The 16767-nt window shown below is 43.5% G+C and overlaps 1 protein-coding gene across 4 annotated transcripts in view; it reads right to left on the bottom strand.

The window, feature by feature from the left end:
* The window catches only part of LOC126262212 (aryl hydrocarbon receptor nuclear translocator homolog), a 566087-nt gene that overhangs the window by 412667 nt on the left and 136653 nt on the right, over positions 1–16767 (bottom strand). The window lies entirely within an intron of this gene.

The following is a 16767-nucleotide window of genomic DNA, read 5'->3' as shown; positions in this document are numbered from 1 at the left end:
TAAAGCAATATTCAAAAAATGGTTCTCTTGACTTCTCAATGCACAGTGAAATGATATGAGGTAGACCTTCGCTTCGACGGTCATAATTTCACAGTCACTGTAGTATAACCATCATGTATGCACCAGAATCACAATATAAATTTTAAGCAGTACCGAAGGAATTAAGACAACAGATGTGTATTGGGAACGTCAAAGGCATAAGTACTGAGTTAGTTGACTGAATCTTAGACAAATTTGTTTGTATACGCAGAAATTTATGGTGTAGCGAAATGTTCACTAGTACGATAATGTCTGCATCCGTCTGGGGAGCATAAATGCAGACACGAAGACTTTTGTGCTGCGAAACTTTGCATATTCTAAGAAAATTTCTTTAATTTATTTGACACTAGCTGCGCCCCGCGATGTTACCCACGGTTAAACAGTAATTTATAAAAAAAATGTTAATGCTGGAACTCACTATCCACGGATATGCGCCATCACAAAAGTTATCTGTTGAGGTATTGAGGTTCGAGCCACTTACGGCCCAGAAAACGTCAGGTGCAAAAAAGAAATGAGAGGTGGGAAAAGCTGACAAACTCATGTCTCTCGCAACTCACCCGTTTCTTTCACGGAAAATATTTTTACGCGAGCGAATAGCGAATGTGCCAGAAAAAATATAATTTCACGACTGTTTGTGGGATGCTTAGCACGAGAAAGATCAACATTCTGAGGCTTCTTGTTATCTGCGTATATGTACAGATAGCTGAGTACCAGGCGTTTATTCATCCATCATCTTGGACAGTTTCCAGCCACTGGCTGGGTCTGTCGGGAACACAAGCCTCTCCATCGAGTTCTGTCTTTCCACCATTCCCCCTCTTCCACCTTCGTCCAGTTCTCTCCTCTTCTAGTCCATCTCTTCCTTGCCCCTGTCTGTCCATCACCTCCTATCCCCTTCTCTCCCCACGTTATCATACCCACCCCAACAGGCGGCTGGAAGTTCTTGCCCCCACAATTATTTGTTTTCAGATCGTAAATAATAGGTCTACCAAATTTGGCTGAAATCGTTCCGGGATTTTAGGACGAGCTTTTTACCCGTTGCTTTGCCCGCGTAAGCACATGTCAGATCTACTTCACACATATTTAATATACTTCACAGGTATTTGTACACATATTTCACCTGTACCTTTAGCGAATTTCGACCTGCAGTTTTATTTTCACGCAGATGAAGGTTTATGACGTCGTTCCACCTGTACTACGTGTCGTACAATGATATAATTTTGCAGTGTGTATATGTGGCTCTTCTGTCTGCGGAATATGTTATGAATAGAGTTAATAGTATAGAAGTAATAAATTAAAACCATCATGCCTGATGCGGCAATTGTTCACACATGTCAGTGCTTATGACGTCGTATCTACAGAACTGTGTGGCGTACAATGACAGATTTTTCTAGCTACATTCAGCGGCCTATGTGGACACTGTCTGTGAGATGTGTTTCGGATACAGTTAGTAGTGTAGAAGTTAGAAATCAAAACGTCAAGCTTTATGCAGCAGTTTTACTGCATGAGACGGTTTTACTGCACGAACAGCGAAGATGTAGTAGACGATAAACTTTGTTTCCTTTCTTCATTTTGTGGGGGCTGTCAGAGAGAAAAAGATTCGTAAAGGTTTGATAATATGTGCAGTTTGTTGTAAATCACTGAGTGCTCTCATTCTCAAATACTGGATGAATAAAGTATGGGTATTCGCGTGTCGTGTACTACACTGCTTAAATCAACCCATCCCTTTGATAGATATGTATACAGTGTGTTCAAAAACAGTGTCGAATACTTTGACGGGTGGCAGTACTCATCGAAACAAGAAAAATGAGTCCAATAAACATAAATCAGGAAACCATACTTTCTGCGATGAATGTGTATTTACAGGAGGAAGGAATGACGCACCCTTTGAAGTATTCCCAGCTATTGCTGTACCTGCTGGCACGCATTGAAGACCCGACCCTTCAGTGTCCGCCCATCGCTGATTGGCGTGGCGTAGACCAATTCCTTAACGTGTTCTCCTACCCGAAAGTCTAGCGGACTGAGGTCTAGGGAACGAGCAGGCCAATGTGTGTCCCCCCTCCCTCGGCCAGTTGTCCTGAAATGTCTGCGTCAGCTGTTCGCGCTCACTGTAACTAAAGGGTACTTGTGCGCATGAACCACATTTGCTGCAATGGATAGGCAATACATTAATGAGAAAGTCCGGATAATACGCCGCAATTAGCGTTTGTGGTAGCACGTGTGGCCCTACTGATCTATTGCCAAGTACCCTGCCCATACGTTGATTGAAAATCGGTGTTGATGCCCTCTTGCCTGAACTGCTTGGGGATTTATAGCTGGCTATACATGGTGGTTTGGGAAATTCACAACACGATCTCTTGTGAACACTGCCTAATGTGAACACTGCCTAATCGATAAATAAAATCATGGACATGAACAGTGGATCTGCGGCACACTTCTGCAACAGCCATGGACTGAACCGCCGTCTGACATGATGATCCTGTGGCCTTAAGACCTGGGCAAGCTTTAGATGAAACGGATACAGCAATTGTTCGTGAAGTATACATCAGACAAGAGAGTGAGACACGTCTTCTGCTGCTGCTAATCGTTGTACACTGGTCCCCGGAGGGGAGGTGGGGGGGGGGGCTCCTCCATGTCAGGCTTGCGGAATGTGCGGGTGGAAGGGTACCTGTGTCCCTCAGACGCTGGAAAACTCTACCGAACAGCTTACTAGAGGACACTCTGTGCTGTGGATATTTTTCAGCGAGTAGGGTACGGGCTCGCAGGCTACGTCTATTTGCTAAACCATAGCAGAATATTATATAAGCCATTTCACTTGTCAATTAGCGGACTTTCATTGCTAACAAGTTGTGGACGAGAGAAAATGTAAATGTACTAGACCATTTGTAAGTACAAACAGCGTAATAACAGTAAATACATAAGTGAGTCCGCGTTTGGAAAAAGGTATAACATCACGATACGTACCCAGGGTTGACAGTAACAATAAGGCACACAAACACGACGAAAACTAACGCAGCCTACAACACGATTCGAGCGACACAACAGACTCCAGACCCCCTAATGGTAGGTAGAGTACTTTGAATTCTTTTTTTTTTTTCTTTTGCTTGTGCCTTTTTCCCGCGGATACGCAAGGTCGACATGGCTAATCGGATGTGGCAATGTTAGTTAAGGGATGGCCGGATGCCCTTCCTGCCGCCACCCCGAACACCCCACCCGGAAGGAATTAGTGTACCTCAACTGTCTGCTACTAGTGTAATCCATGGAATAGTGCGAAAGAATTCAGATGTCTGCGAGCAGTGTAACTGAGGCGGGACGTGGGGACCAGCCCGGTATTCACCTAGGGGGATGTGGAAAACCGCCTAAAAACCACATTCAGGCTGGTCGGCACACCGGCCCTCGTCGTTAATCCGATCCGGGGCTGGGGCCGGCGCGCCTACCCGATTCCAGGAAGCAGCGCGTTAGCGCTCTCGGCTAACCTGGCGGATAGGTAGAGTACTTTGAATAAGACATCATAAAACCCTGTACCCTGCCGACACATCTGACGGAGCGCCAATGCAACGACTCTGTCAATATCCGCAACCAAGCATCGCGCAGCTCTTCCTATAAACGCTATTTTATGTCGGAAAGTATGCGTTTTCGGACCTATAGTTACTGGGCTTACTTTTCTTGTTTCGATGAGTGCTACCACCTCTCAAAGTATTCGACACTGTTTTTGAACACCCTGTATATGAGACAGCCTATTAGTTAAATCAGGGCATAAGCTATCTCCATTCCAAATTACATCCAAATCCGTCCAATCGTTTCAGCGTGAAGGAGTAACACTCTCACTCTCTCACTCTCTCTCTCTCTCTCTCACACTCACACATACACACACACACACACACACACACACCGTATTTAAGAAAAAGCAACTGTTGCTCATGTCTACATATTTCTTCACCGTTTGATAACTGCGAATTGCATTCGAAAGGAAGGTTAAAGAAAGATTATGGTTTAACACCCCGTCGACGACGATGTCGTTAGAGACGGACTTCGGAAGGAAATGGGTCACAATTATCCAGGCATTACCTGAAGCGATTTAGCGAAACGATGAAAGTCTTAAAACTGGGTGGCCGAACAGGGATTTGGACCGTCGTCCGCTCGAAGGCGAGCTGAGTATCTTCACCACTTTCTCACGTTGCTCGATGAGCTGTATTCACGTTATAAAGAATAAAAGATAAAATCGCCTATGTTCCGGTACATCGTGTCCATGTGCTCGAGTGATGAAAGAAGATGTCGTGCTGTATATTAACAATGGACACTGAAAAATATGCGTGGAATTGCAAGGTAGGCACACTTTAACGAACAGTAGAAGTCAAAGTCATTAGAGGGAAACTGCTCCTTGTCAGTACATCGCGGCCTTGCTGAAGGAACCATCCCAGATTCGTCTCCCGTGATTTACGATACCCAAGCCAAACCTAAATATGGATGGACGGACGGTGACTCAAAAGTCCGCTCCTCTGGGACAGCAGTTAATACCGTCGATATCTCGTTTGGTTTAAAGGAAACAAACGAGGCGAAAATAAAATATGTTTCTCTGGTTCCCATTATCACTCGTATTTTTCTTTGCAGTACAAAATGTGAAAGTAGGTACTCGTGTATCTTTCCTCTTTTCTTTTTGTATCATACAACGATCTAATGACTGCTCCCGAATGCTAGTTCAGTGCCTTACGACTGCAGCACCCCGTTCGGCGAAGCCATCTGTTAAGTGCAGAGGAATCGTGTGCACCCTCTACGTACCGAACAGCATGTACGAAAAGATAATACCCAGCCAGCTGACTCCCCCCCCCAGAAAAAAGTCTTCGCAATCGGAATTAATATACAGTCTCGCACACAGACAAATTATTCAGTAGCACACTGAAGAAAACCAGAGCATGTAACGGACACTGACCAACATCTAGTGCAGTCGTCGACACATTTTTTTTTCCTTCCTTGCTGTAAAGTGGCCATTCAATGACAAATTCAGTTTTCACTAAACCATTAAACCATGGTTATTGATAGCTTACCATTTACTTATTTTGAATCTACATATTGTATCACACTAAATATTTTTATGTGAAAAAGAATGTACTGAAATATAAGCATTTTTCTAAAGGCTTACAAAGCGACCAATTTTCCGCACGTGAGTAATGTCGGCAGTTTTAAATAATATAAGTTAATTAATTCAGATTTGTGACAAAGGGTTAAAATTGCAGAGGATAGCTGCTTTGTACATAAAAGGGTTTAGAAATCAGTTTCATATGTTGTATTGCGTGTGCTTTTTTGCAAGTAACTAACTCTTATTGGGGTGAACAGGTTGGCCACTTTTCCCGACGTGTAGTGTGGCCACTTTTTCCGATCGGCATCAGTGATCCACAGAAGAAACTATTAAACTGAAACAAATAACAAGGCACTACATTTGTACGCCAAAAAGTCGTTGTGTATACACTGATATTGTAAAAAAAAATTATTACTCTCCCTACAAATGAGGTAACAACAATAATACAAATGACTTACGAAACATCAGATGACTCTAAAGCAAAAAGGTTTTTTCTAAGAAATAACGGAGCAAGCTTCCTCTGTCAGTCTCGATCTCACTGACAACAATAGCGATGTACGTATATTGGATCTTGACCCACCACCACTTCCCGGCAAGGGCAAAAAAATATGCAATTGCCACTTTTCTCTTCCTGGTCACTTTACCACACCTTCCTCTACCGATCTTGCTATTAATTGGTAACCTAATTATTTAGAGTGTCATTTTTCTTGCTGTGTTTGTTTATGTTTGAAAATCAACTGGCTTCGTCTTAACACTCCACGGGGAGCCGAAACGTTCGGTAGTGAAACATGCCGCAGACCACGGCTTAATGACCACAAAACATGAATCACATGAAAATAGCGGTCGCCCTGTATGAGCTCAAAACTATTTCGATATTCACCGCCAACCTAACAAGTCGACGTGTCCCCTCAACACAGACTCTAGGTACGGTCCTGATCCAGACACTTTTAAAACAAAGAACGTCAGTAGCTGACAATCCTCACTCCAAAATAAAGGGTGTCCCAGGCGGAATAACCAATATTCACGGATATGATAGATATTTTTAAAGAACATGCGAAGCAAAACAGTCTCGTAAACATGGTCTCAAAAATGCATACCCTCAGAGCTATGAGCCCTTCTTCAAAAGAAGAAGTGTGATTCACCTCAGCGAAGATGAACAAGCGCTCACAGCTCTTAAGGCATGCATTTCAGAGCCCATGTTTACTAGACTTTCTTGCTACGCAGGATCGTTTCTGTATATAGGTGATATTGACCATTCCTCCTGGATCACCTTGTAAAGCATCTGTCTGCCCTATTCTACATCCCTCTATTGTACATCTACATACAACGTCTATCTAAAAAGTTTCAACACTGATTTTATTTCTTGACTACAAGCGACGTCAGCGCAGTACCTATGGAGGTACCTAGAACTAACTACACTGTAAATAACACTACGTGAATTCAACGAGTCAGTGGTGAGCAGATAGTGTTAAGTACTGCATGTGTGACCTTAATTTATCAACGGTGTTGTGTCACAAATCGCAATGGAGCAACATTTCTAAACCAAATTTTCTCAAAAAGATAGGCAAAGGTTGGGCAAAGTTGGTCCAGCACACTTTTGACTCCCGAACAAAAACAGAGATGCGACTTGATTAAAATGCACAACTTGGTCAACTCTTTTCTGGAAAAAATGCGTCACCGGTGACGAGGCTCGCTATTATCAATATGAACCTACCACACAACGACAATGTGCTAAAATTCACATAAAGGGTAAACGCTTTGACGACGTACCAATTTTCAAGGCAATGTGACGCACGAGTTGAACAACATCCCAAACAAGGTGTTCCCTGAGAGTTTCACAACGTTGTATGAAAATTCTGTGTGTTGTACTCCAGCAGGAGAGACCGACCAGGGTAGTGCAGCGGTTAGCACATTGGGCTCGCACTCGGGAGGACGACGGTTCACACCCGCGTCCGGCCGTCCTGGTTTAGGTTTTCCGTGATTGCCGTAAATACCTTAAGGCAAATGCCGTCCTGGTTCCTTCGAAAGAACGCGGCCGCTTTCCTTCTTCATCCTTCCCTAATGCGAGCTTGTGCTCCATCTCCAATGACGGGACGTTAAACACTAATCTCCTTCTCCACCCCAAGTGGGGAGAGACTGTACAACACCTGAAGCCTTGAAACCATTTTAACGTTCCTCAACTTCTTATTAATCCAGTCTCGACAATTTTTGGGCTGACGGAGTACACATTCTGCAAACCACTGTGTAGTGCATGGCAAAGGGTACTTCGTATGGTACAACATGTTACGGTTTCCTTCCCTGTCTACCGCGTATGGACTGCGGGAAGAAAATGCTTAAATGCCTCTGTGCGTGCCGTAATTAGTCTAAACTTTTCTTCAGTGTCCCTGCGGGAGTGACACGCTGGAGTATGAAGAATATCTCCAGATTCTTCACTTAAATAAGTTCTCGGAACTTTTTAAGCAAGTTCTTACACGATAATTGGCGTCTCTCTTCAAGCTTTTTCGGCATTTCCGTTACATTCTTCATTGAGTCAAACACGCTTGGACCATACATGCAGCTATTCATTGTATACGTTCAACGTACCCAGGATGGAAACCGATAGTATTATGAGAAGCATAGATCACTACTCACCACACAGAGGAGCCGAACCATTGACTTGCAGACAGGCACAGCGAAAAGACTGCTGTACAATCAGGCTTTCGGCCGAAAGGCGTTCTTCTAAAGTAGCACAAATCACACACTACATGCCCACTGTCTCTGGCCGCCCTGGCTGAACCAGCCAGACACAGTGGTCGCGGATGTGCGATTTGTGCTTGTGTTTGAGTTTTCTACTCCAGAAAAACGCCTCCTGGCTGAAAGCTCAAATGTATTTTAGTCCTTTTGTTGCGCGTGTCTGGAATTCAACGGCTTTTCTATAAGGTGAGAAGCAATCTACCATTTTCATAATAGTGTCGATAATATACTAAGCTGGGAGGCACAGGTGATTTGTAAACAGTCTTCCTTGTGTCTGACTATATTTTCCAAGTGTCCTGCCAATGAACCGAAGACTGCCACATGCCATACCTACGACTGAGTCTACGTGATCGTTCTATTTTATACCCCACAGATTTTTACACTCAGGTATTTGTAACAATCAACTGATTCCAACTGTGTCTCACTGCTGTTTTAGACATACTGTATTTTCCTGCTGAGTTCTGTGAAGCGCGCAAATTGAGACTTCTCAACGTTTAAATCTTTGCGCCACTCTCACATCTTATAAAGGTCTCAATCGATGTTTGTGCAGCTTTTCTTTGAGACAGAACTTCATTATAAAAACGCATTAATTTGAGCCTGAAGGCACTATGAATCAAGACACAAAGGAATTAAAAGGCATTTGCTGCCAGTGAGCACTGATTTATATTAACGGGGGAAGTTGAAAATTTGTGCCACTCTGGAATTCGAACCCGAGTTCCTTCTTACTAGGCAGATACATCGGCCACTACGCCATACGGTTTCGAATCCCGGTTCGGTCCGGTCCGACACAAATTTTCAACTTTCCCCGTTAATATCAATCAGTGCCCACTAGCAGCTACTGTCTTCAATTCCTTAGTGTCTTGATTCATAGTGGCTGCAGCATCAAAATGGTGTCTGTTCAACAGAACAGATACTACATCTATAATTACGGCGATGACGGCAAATGATCTCTTCGGTGCAGATGCACACGAAGCTCGAACACTTACGGGAATCGGCGAGATGCAGTGAGTAATGAGGCTAAAACGCAAGGGCACTACATCAATAATGTGTGGTATAAGTTGATGGTTCAAATGGCTCTGAGCACTATGGGACTTAACATCTGAGGTCATCAGACCCCTAGAACTTTTAACTACTTAAACCTAACTAACCTAAGGACATCACACACATCCATGCCCAAGGCAGGATTCGAACCTGCGACCGTAGCGGTCGCGCGGTTCCAGACTGGAGCGCCTAGAACCGCTCGGCCACAGATGCGGGCTGGTATAAGTTGAGAATTTGGGTTTGACTGGAGGCGTGCTACGGTAGTCCGTGTGGTTGTAGTGACCACTTTGTCTACAAGGCGTATTGGTCACCGCATCTGCCTAGTAAGCAGGAGACACTTGTTCGAATCTCGGTCTGGAAAAATTTTCAACTTGTCCCACTGATATAAAACAATGCCCATGGTATCTAATGTCTTTAATTTCTTTGTGTCTTCATTATAAATAATTGCATCGTGTGCAAAAAGTCTGAAGTTACTATTACTATTGTCTGCCAACTCGTCTATACAGGTTGAACAAAACCGACAAACTGCAGGGACGGATTTCTGATTAGAAATGAAGGAAAAAAAGGTGCTACGAACATGTGTCCGGAAATGGACGGTGGCGCGCAACGACACAAATCGTCCTGGAACACAGTGCAGAACTGCATCACATCCGCTACTGATAATCCTTGCACACGTTGCACGTAGTTGCGGTTGTCTTGCAGGATGCACGTAATCGTACTTTGGCTTACACCATGTTGGCGGGCCACTTGCCTGAAGCTTCGTCTCAATATCCTGTAGAACCCCGTCCTCCAAATCTGTTGTACGCACAGTCCGCCACCTCCCTGCACGGACGTCTGTCTGAAACGACACATGATCACACTAACGTCCAAAAAGGGCTTGAAATACTGTGTTATGTGGTTAGAGTCTACGAGGGTACTTGTTTAGGTACAGCCGTGCTGCCACTCGACGTTTCTACCAGCTCGGCCGCACACAAACACCATCTCGGCTTGTTCTCTACACGAATACCGGACCACTGTGCTGCTTACAGTACGCAGCGTCAATCACACAGCCTTCAACGCGCAAGGAACATACGGCACGTGGTCAGTCGAACTCTCGTTCATCAGCGCCATCTACAGTGAAAACTATGCATTTACGGACACATGTTCATTGGACCTTTTTTCCTCCATCTCCAGTCAGGAATCCGTCCCTGCAGCTTGTCGGTTTTATTAAATGTACACCCTGTAAAATATATGAGTAACAAGGGTCATGCTCAATCCAGTCACATTCTGTAATGTAATCGTACTGTTGTAAATAACCGTACGTGCAACCAAGTCAAATGCTATCCATAAGTCAATAAATACTGCATCCAACAGACTGCTGTGATCTGTGGCTTTCAGGTAATGCGAGAAAAGCGCTAACTATGTTTTGCACGGTTGATTTTTTTGAGAATCTATGCTGGTTAGCATGGAGAGTCCTTTTGGGAACTCTTAACCAGTTCCTCACTGAATAAAATTCCCGTCCCTGAGGTCCCGTGTTCCTGTTTCCGCGCGTTACGGACCCAATCAGCAGGACCAATGACGTGGAGAACGACGCCGCGGCTGTCTCCGAGCGACGGCCGCAGCCGGCGAGCGTCCTTCGGCGTGCAGAGAGGTACCGTTGTGTGGAGCAGGCGACAGTCACGAGCCGAGCCGCGGCTGCGGCTGCGGGTGCCAGGCCCGCAACAAAGGCATTCCTGGCTCCCTACACGCGACACGCAGCTGCCGCTGAAAGGAACAGCGCCCGGCAGCCGCGCCGCGAGACACGCAACTCGCATCGCGAGTGCGGCCGCGCAGCACCGCTCCGCGATCGGGGGAATTGCCGAAGCACAACACGTCATTAACGGGACGGTTTTCACTTGGTCGGTAACTTCCAACTTTAGTGTCATCTTTGTGGGGAGATTAACGTGTTTCACAGAAATAGTTCGCTGGAACGTATATGAATCTTGAATAATATGAGGAACAGACATGTTATCCTGGACTCTATTTCTTCAGGAAGTTTCATCCGATGAAAATTCTGTAAATATCTGTTCAGATTGTGATACATAATAACTTGATGCAAGAACTGGCAAAAATTATCGGAAACGCCGAAAAACGTAAAGTTGCGTACCTCACGGAAATTTATAACCTGGAGGCCTCTGTGTACATGATTAATTACTCACAGCCACAATCAGCCTTATCACACAAGTACCTAACAGCTGCAAATGCGAATACGAATTATTTACTTGCGGTGCTACAAAATAATGCTGAAGATTAGAGAGTATATCGAATAACTAAGCAGGTGGTACTAACTGGAGTAAAAGAGGGGATCGGTTAGTACGACATATCCTAAGGCATCTCCAATTTGGTTGTGGATAGAAATGGAAGGGGGTAACAAAAAAAAAAAAATGGTTCAAATGGCTCTGAGCACTATGGGACTTAACATCTGAGATCATCAGTCCACTAGAACTTAAAACTACTTAAACCTAACTAACCTAAGGACATCACACACATCCATGCCCGAGGCAGGATTCGAACCTGCGACCGTAGCGGTCGCGCGGTTCCAGACTGAAGCGCCTAGAACCGCTCGGCCACTCCGGCCGGCTAAGGGGGTAACAGCTATAGAGGAAGACCAAGGCTTGACTACAATAAAAAGTTTCAAGCGGGTGTACATTACAATGTCCTGTAGAGATGAAGAAGCTTGAACATGACAGATTGGCACAGGGAGCTGCATCAAGTCACCCCAGGCATAGGATCGAGTTTCTGAAACCATCTATACGGTGATGTAGGTTAGGATTCCAGGTATCACACCCTGCAGCCATTAACCCTGGTGGGTCCTCATTTGCGAGTAATCAAGGTAAAAGAATAGCAAATTTGCGTGATGTTTTAGAGACTTAATACAGACTTTTCTACGTACTGAGAAGATGAAGCGTAGTGATTAGTACATAAGCATGGCGTCCAGAAGGTTGTGGGTTCAAATCCTGTCATGTGCTTCAAAATATAATTTGTTTTTAAATTCCTAACCCTTTGTAACATAATTTTAATCATAGTATTAATTACATTTTCGTCCATGTAATTGCATTCATTAGTTCTATTCCTCATTTTACGCACTTACTTATAATCCCTTTTTTCGTTTAAATCTTCAGCTGTGTTATTTTGTCCATAGTACAAAAGGAATTTATATTTCCAATGTTTTTATGGCGAATACCACCCACAAAATTTACATCTTGTACGTAACGAAACATACATTTTCTGACACCGTTGCATAATCAATACAAATAAATTATTTCGTGTTTTGGTTTTTAATCGATAGATTAGCATTTTAAAATGCTTAAATATTGTTACAGAAAATAATTAAAATCACATGCACAAAGATTCCAAATGAAAACAGAATGTTTTGAATAAAAAATAAGAGAAAATAAAAAAGTTAATATGATTACTGTGATGTAGAAGATCAAAAAATTAAAAAAAAATACATTTAAACCAATTAAATGAATAAAAATAATGATCAAAGTCATTTCTATAATTATTACCACAAATTAAAAAATAATTATTTAAAAATGAAAAGTTTTGAAGCATCTGACGAAATTCGAATCCATAACCTCCTGCACGTCACGCTCGTAAGCCAAATGCTACGCTGCAACGTCTCTATAAGTAGCAATGTCTATTTTAAGATTCTATAACATCAGGCAACATAACGAATTTTTTTCGTTGATTACTCTCAAAGGAGGGCGCACCTGGATGAATGGCTTCGCCGGCCAGGGTGGCCGAGCGGTGCTAGGCGCTGCAGTCGGGAACCGCGCGACCGCTGCGGTCGCAGGTTCGAATCCTGCCTCGGGCATGGGTGTGTGTGATGTCCTTAGGTTAGTTAGGTTTAAGTAGTTCTAAGTTCTAGGGGACTGATGACCTCAGATGTTAAGTCCCATAGGGCTCAGAGCCATTTTTGATGAATGGGACCCTACTTACATCAGTGTATAGATGGTTTCAAAAACTCGATTTCATCTCTGGGAATTCCTCCTTGTAAGATTAAAAGAACAGCACTTGAGACTAAAGATACTCGTCGATACTGAACGATGGTATACGAGTATCTTCGTGACAGGCTTCGATTCTGCTGCAAGATACTGTGAATCAGCAATTGCTCAACGAAAAAGAAAGCTCATGGAAAGCTTTTACGACCTGTCCTGGAGTATTGCGCCAGTGTGAGGGATCTTTATCAATTTAGGCAACCAGAATGATCTTGTTTTGAAAGGAAAAGCAACGCGCGCGATGGAGAGTGGAAAACATTCTGAATAAATAAAGGTGCTCAGCGTCTCGTAAAACCCTACTTAAGAAATTGTAGGGACTGGAATGGAATAAACTGCATGCAATAAACTAATATAGTTCAGCTCTCTACTTAATGCGCTCCTCTGAATTAAACGGATAATAAATTTTAATATGCCAGAGAAGAAACGAGCTCTCGGCCTTCTTTAAATTGATTTGCACACCATACATATAAATGAATTTACCTCGGGGTAATTACATTTCACAGGTGGAATTTCATAGACCGAAACGTTCTCAGCAATGCAAAACGCGCATAACCACGCAATGTGGTGGTTGTAGTTATCTCTATAATTTTCAAAATACCATGCTTTTCAAATCCCTCACGTCAACAAAAATTGAGTCTTCTTACGGCGATATACTTTCACGCACCACACACAATCTAAATCTCCATTTTCACGTCATCAGGATCGAGTGTTCATGAAGTTATTTCACAAGCGGATAGTGACTGTAACGTCTGCACAAAGGACAGCCCAAGCTCCTCACATTCGGAAATATTGCTCATTTGTGCCACCATTCTCCGTGACAACACTAATACAGCACAACCTTTTTGGTCAGCCTCAGTTCGCAGGTGCGTGCCCGTCAGAGGAGGTTATGGGCTCTACCTTGGTGAATCCACAAAATGTAGCTGAAAAGGCTACGACTCACAATGAACAAAACAAAAATTGCGCTCTGGACTTGTAGATTACAACGGTGACTCAAATTTTAGACAATCTGTATTTCTCGATTTATATTAAAAACATGTGATGCAGGGATACATAAAACAAAGGTTATTCCAAGTTTCAATAGTATACGACTACTGAAGCAGAGATAGTTTTTTTCATCTCGTTTTGTATGTTATTCACCTATTAAGTCCAACTACATGTGATTGCGCCATGTTTTAGAAGTCTTCGGAACTCCTGAACGACGATAAACATATCCACTTCGAGAAGTCGCCTTTTTTCAGGAGATGGACCTTTGATTGGTTCCATAAAATGAAAAATTAAATAAATTCACTTGAAAAAGAAAGACAGGATAGAGTTAAACGTTCCGTCAACGAAAATATTATCAGAGACCGTCTCTCTACAAAATGAAAATCAAGTCTATCTATCTATAGGTCTATTAGTCAATAGGTGTTGACCAGCCGCCCATTCTTGAGAAAATCCTTTTTTGCTATTTGTAGAATGATGTCCAAACTTGTTGTAATTACAACAGACCGGCGTTAGGCGTAAATTACACTGTTTAATGTGGGATCATGGTGCACGACGTTTGCAATTCTGAAATATTCTCGATAATGCTGAGATCGAGTGGATGCGAAGGTAAAGTTTCAGAGCCGGCCGTAATGGCCGAGCGGTTCTAGGCGCCGCAGTCTGGAACCGCGCGACCGCTACGGTCGCAGGTTCGAATCCTGCCTCGGGCATGGATGTGTGTGATGTCCTTAGGTTAGTTAGGTTTAAGTAGTTCTAAGTTCTAGGGGACTGAGACCTCAGAAGTTAAGTCCCATAGCGCTCAGAGCCATTTGATCCATTTTTTAAAGTTTCAGAAAAGCATATGCTCTACGCATATGTGTGACCGCCACTGCGTGCAGTCCTATACTCGCGATGAAAAACAGCAATGGATCGTTATAGTAGTAAAAAAACATATGTTAGCAGAAATCATATTAAAAATAGATGCGTATTTAACTGAAACTTCCTACTGTTACTTTTAGGGGAAGTGCATCCTACAAGTGCTGACTGAGCTGTGTGTTATAATCTGCGCCAATATTATCATCATCATCATTATTACAATACTTTTATTATTTCTACGACTGGCCTACTTCAGTCTATCTAAATACAGCCATCTATGTCGCTTGTTTTCAGGCCGCTTTTGGTTAAAAACAACAGCTCTATAACATTCTTCGTTCTTATTCTGTATCAGAAGTAAAACTGAAAGAACGGAATTCCGGCCATATTAACAGACATACAAATCAGTTTACCTTATCGAGGTGGCAGAATTCTCAGCCAACCCGAAAAACTTAACACGGCTAGCCAAAGGAAGCCTTGGGCGGAAGTGGTATTCAGACACGAATCAGTACGAACATTCTCAACAAATACCAACAGAGATAGCCTGGACAACGCATGGAATCCAGCGTATTCTTTGATCAATTCACAAAGACGTTACTGCAGTGCATCGATATCCCAGCGTGGATGGAATGTGTAGCCAGAGCCAGTATGCTGACGAATATTTCTGGCTCTTGTATACCTGTAACCGCACCGGCAGTGGCGAGGTCATCAATGTGGACGGGAGTGCTGTAGCTTCTACGCCAGGGGTAGTCAACCTTTTTTACCTACCACCTACTTTTTTATCTCTGTTAATAGTAAAATTTTCTAACCATCCATCGGGATCCACAGTAACGGTGATTTATAGAGTAAGAATTAATTTTACTTTGTAAATTTTATAAAGTACAGTTATAGCAAAGTGAAGCATATAATAATTATAATTACTTATCAAATGTTTTATAAAAAATTTTATACGAAGCTAATGAAAATATTTTTAAAACCCCTACCGCCTCTTCCTCATCATGAACCTGTAGCGCCCAGTAGCGGGCGGTGAGGACCAAGCTGACTACGACTTTTCTAGGCGAACCATCCATCTACACACATATTAACAAGAAGTCTGAAAACGTCTATGAGGACGCTTCTGCTTCGCCCAATACACTCATTCATGTGTTAGGTACACGCTATCCGAAGTACGTCGTCCATTATGGACTACTTGTTAAGAACTGCGAATGTTTTCACACAATTATCCCAGCACTTTGTTTTATTTTATTTTATAATTATTTAGTACTGAAATGAAATGTCGTGTGACTAGGGCCTCCCCTCGGGTAGGTAGGTCGCCTGGTGCAAGTCTTTTCATCTCACGCCACTTCGGCGACTTGCGTGTCGATGAGAATGAAATGATGATGAAGCCAACACAACACCCAGTACCCGGGCGGAGAAAATTCCGACCCAGCCGGGAATCGAACCCGGGCCCCTCACATGGAATTCTGGCGCGGAGGCGGACATGTTTTAGTACTGGAAAGTGTGTAGTGACAAACACGTTGAGCTCGCGATGACGGCATACAGCAATCGTATTCGCCCAGATATTCACGTAAGACGACACACAGCCACCCTGTACAGTTTTGTCTGCCAAACAGACAACACATGTGTACGTCACTAACAAATTCAACAGTGTGAACATATTTTGTGGCGTGGACTAGCGGGCAGAGCACTGGACTCCGGTCCTGGAGGTCCCTGGTTCAATTCCGGACAGGAGCGAGGACTTTTCCTCGTTCCAGTTCCCCCAAGACGGCCTCGGGTCCACTGAGTCGCCTATAAAATGAGTATAGGAGACCTTTCTCGGAGGTGAAAGGCAGCCAGTGTGATGGGACGCTCACCGCCACCCCCCGCCCCCTTTTCCCCCCACTAGTGGCGCGGCGAAGAAAGCCTGTACTCTACCTACCAATAGCGCGTCAAGGGCTTGCTCTACAGACTTACTGACGATGACATGACTATCGAAAGCTGTAGTGGTTTTAAAATAAAACCAGAGGTGACTGAAGAAGAATACCAGTA

This window comes from Schistocerca nitens, chromosome 6 (assembly GCF_023898315.1).
Source record: "Schistocerca nitens isolate TAMUIC-IGC-003100 chromosome 6, iqSchNite1.1, whole genome shotgun sequence".
NCBI classification, from domain to species: domain Eukaryota; kingdom Metazoa; phylum Arthropoda; class Insecta; order Orthoptera; family Acrididae; genus Schistocerca; species Schistocerca nitens.
This window is presented reverse-complemented; position numbering and strand designations above follow the sequence as displayed.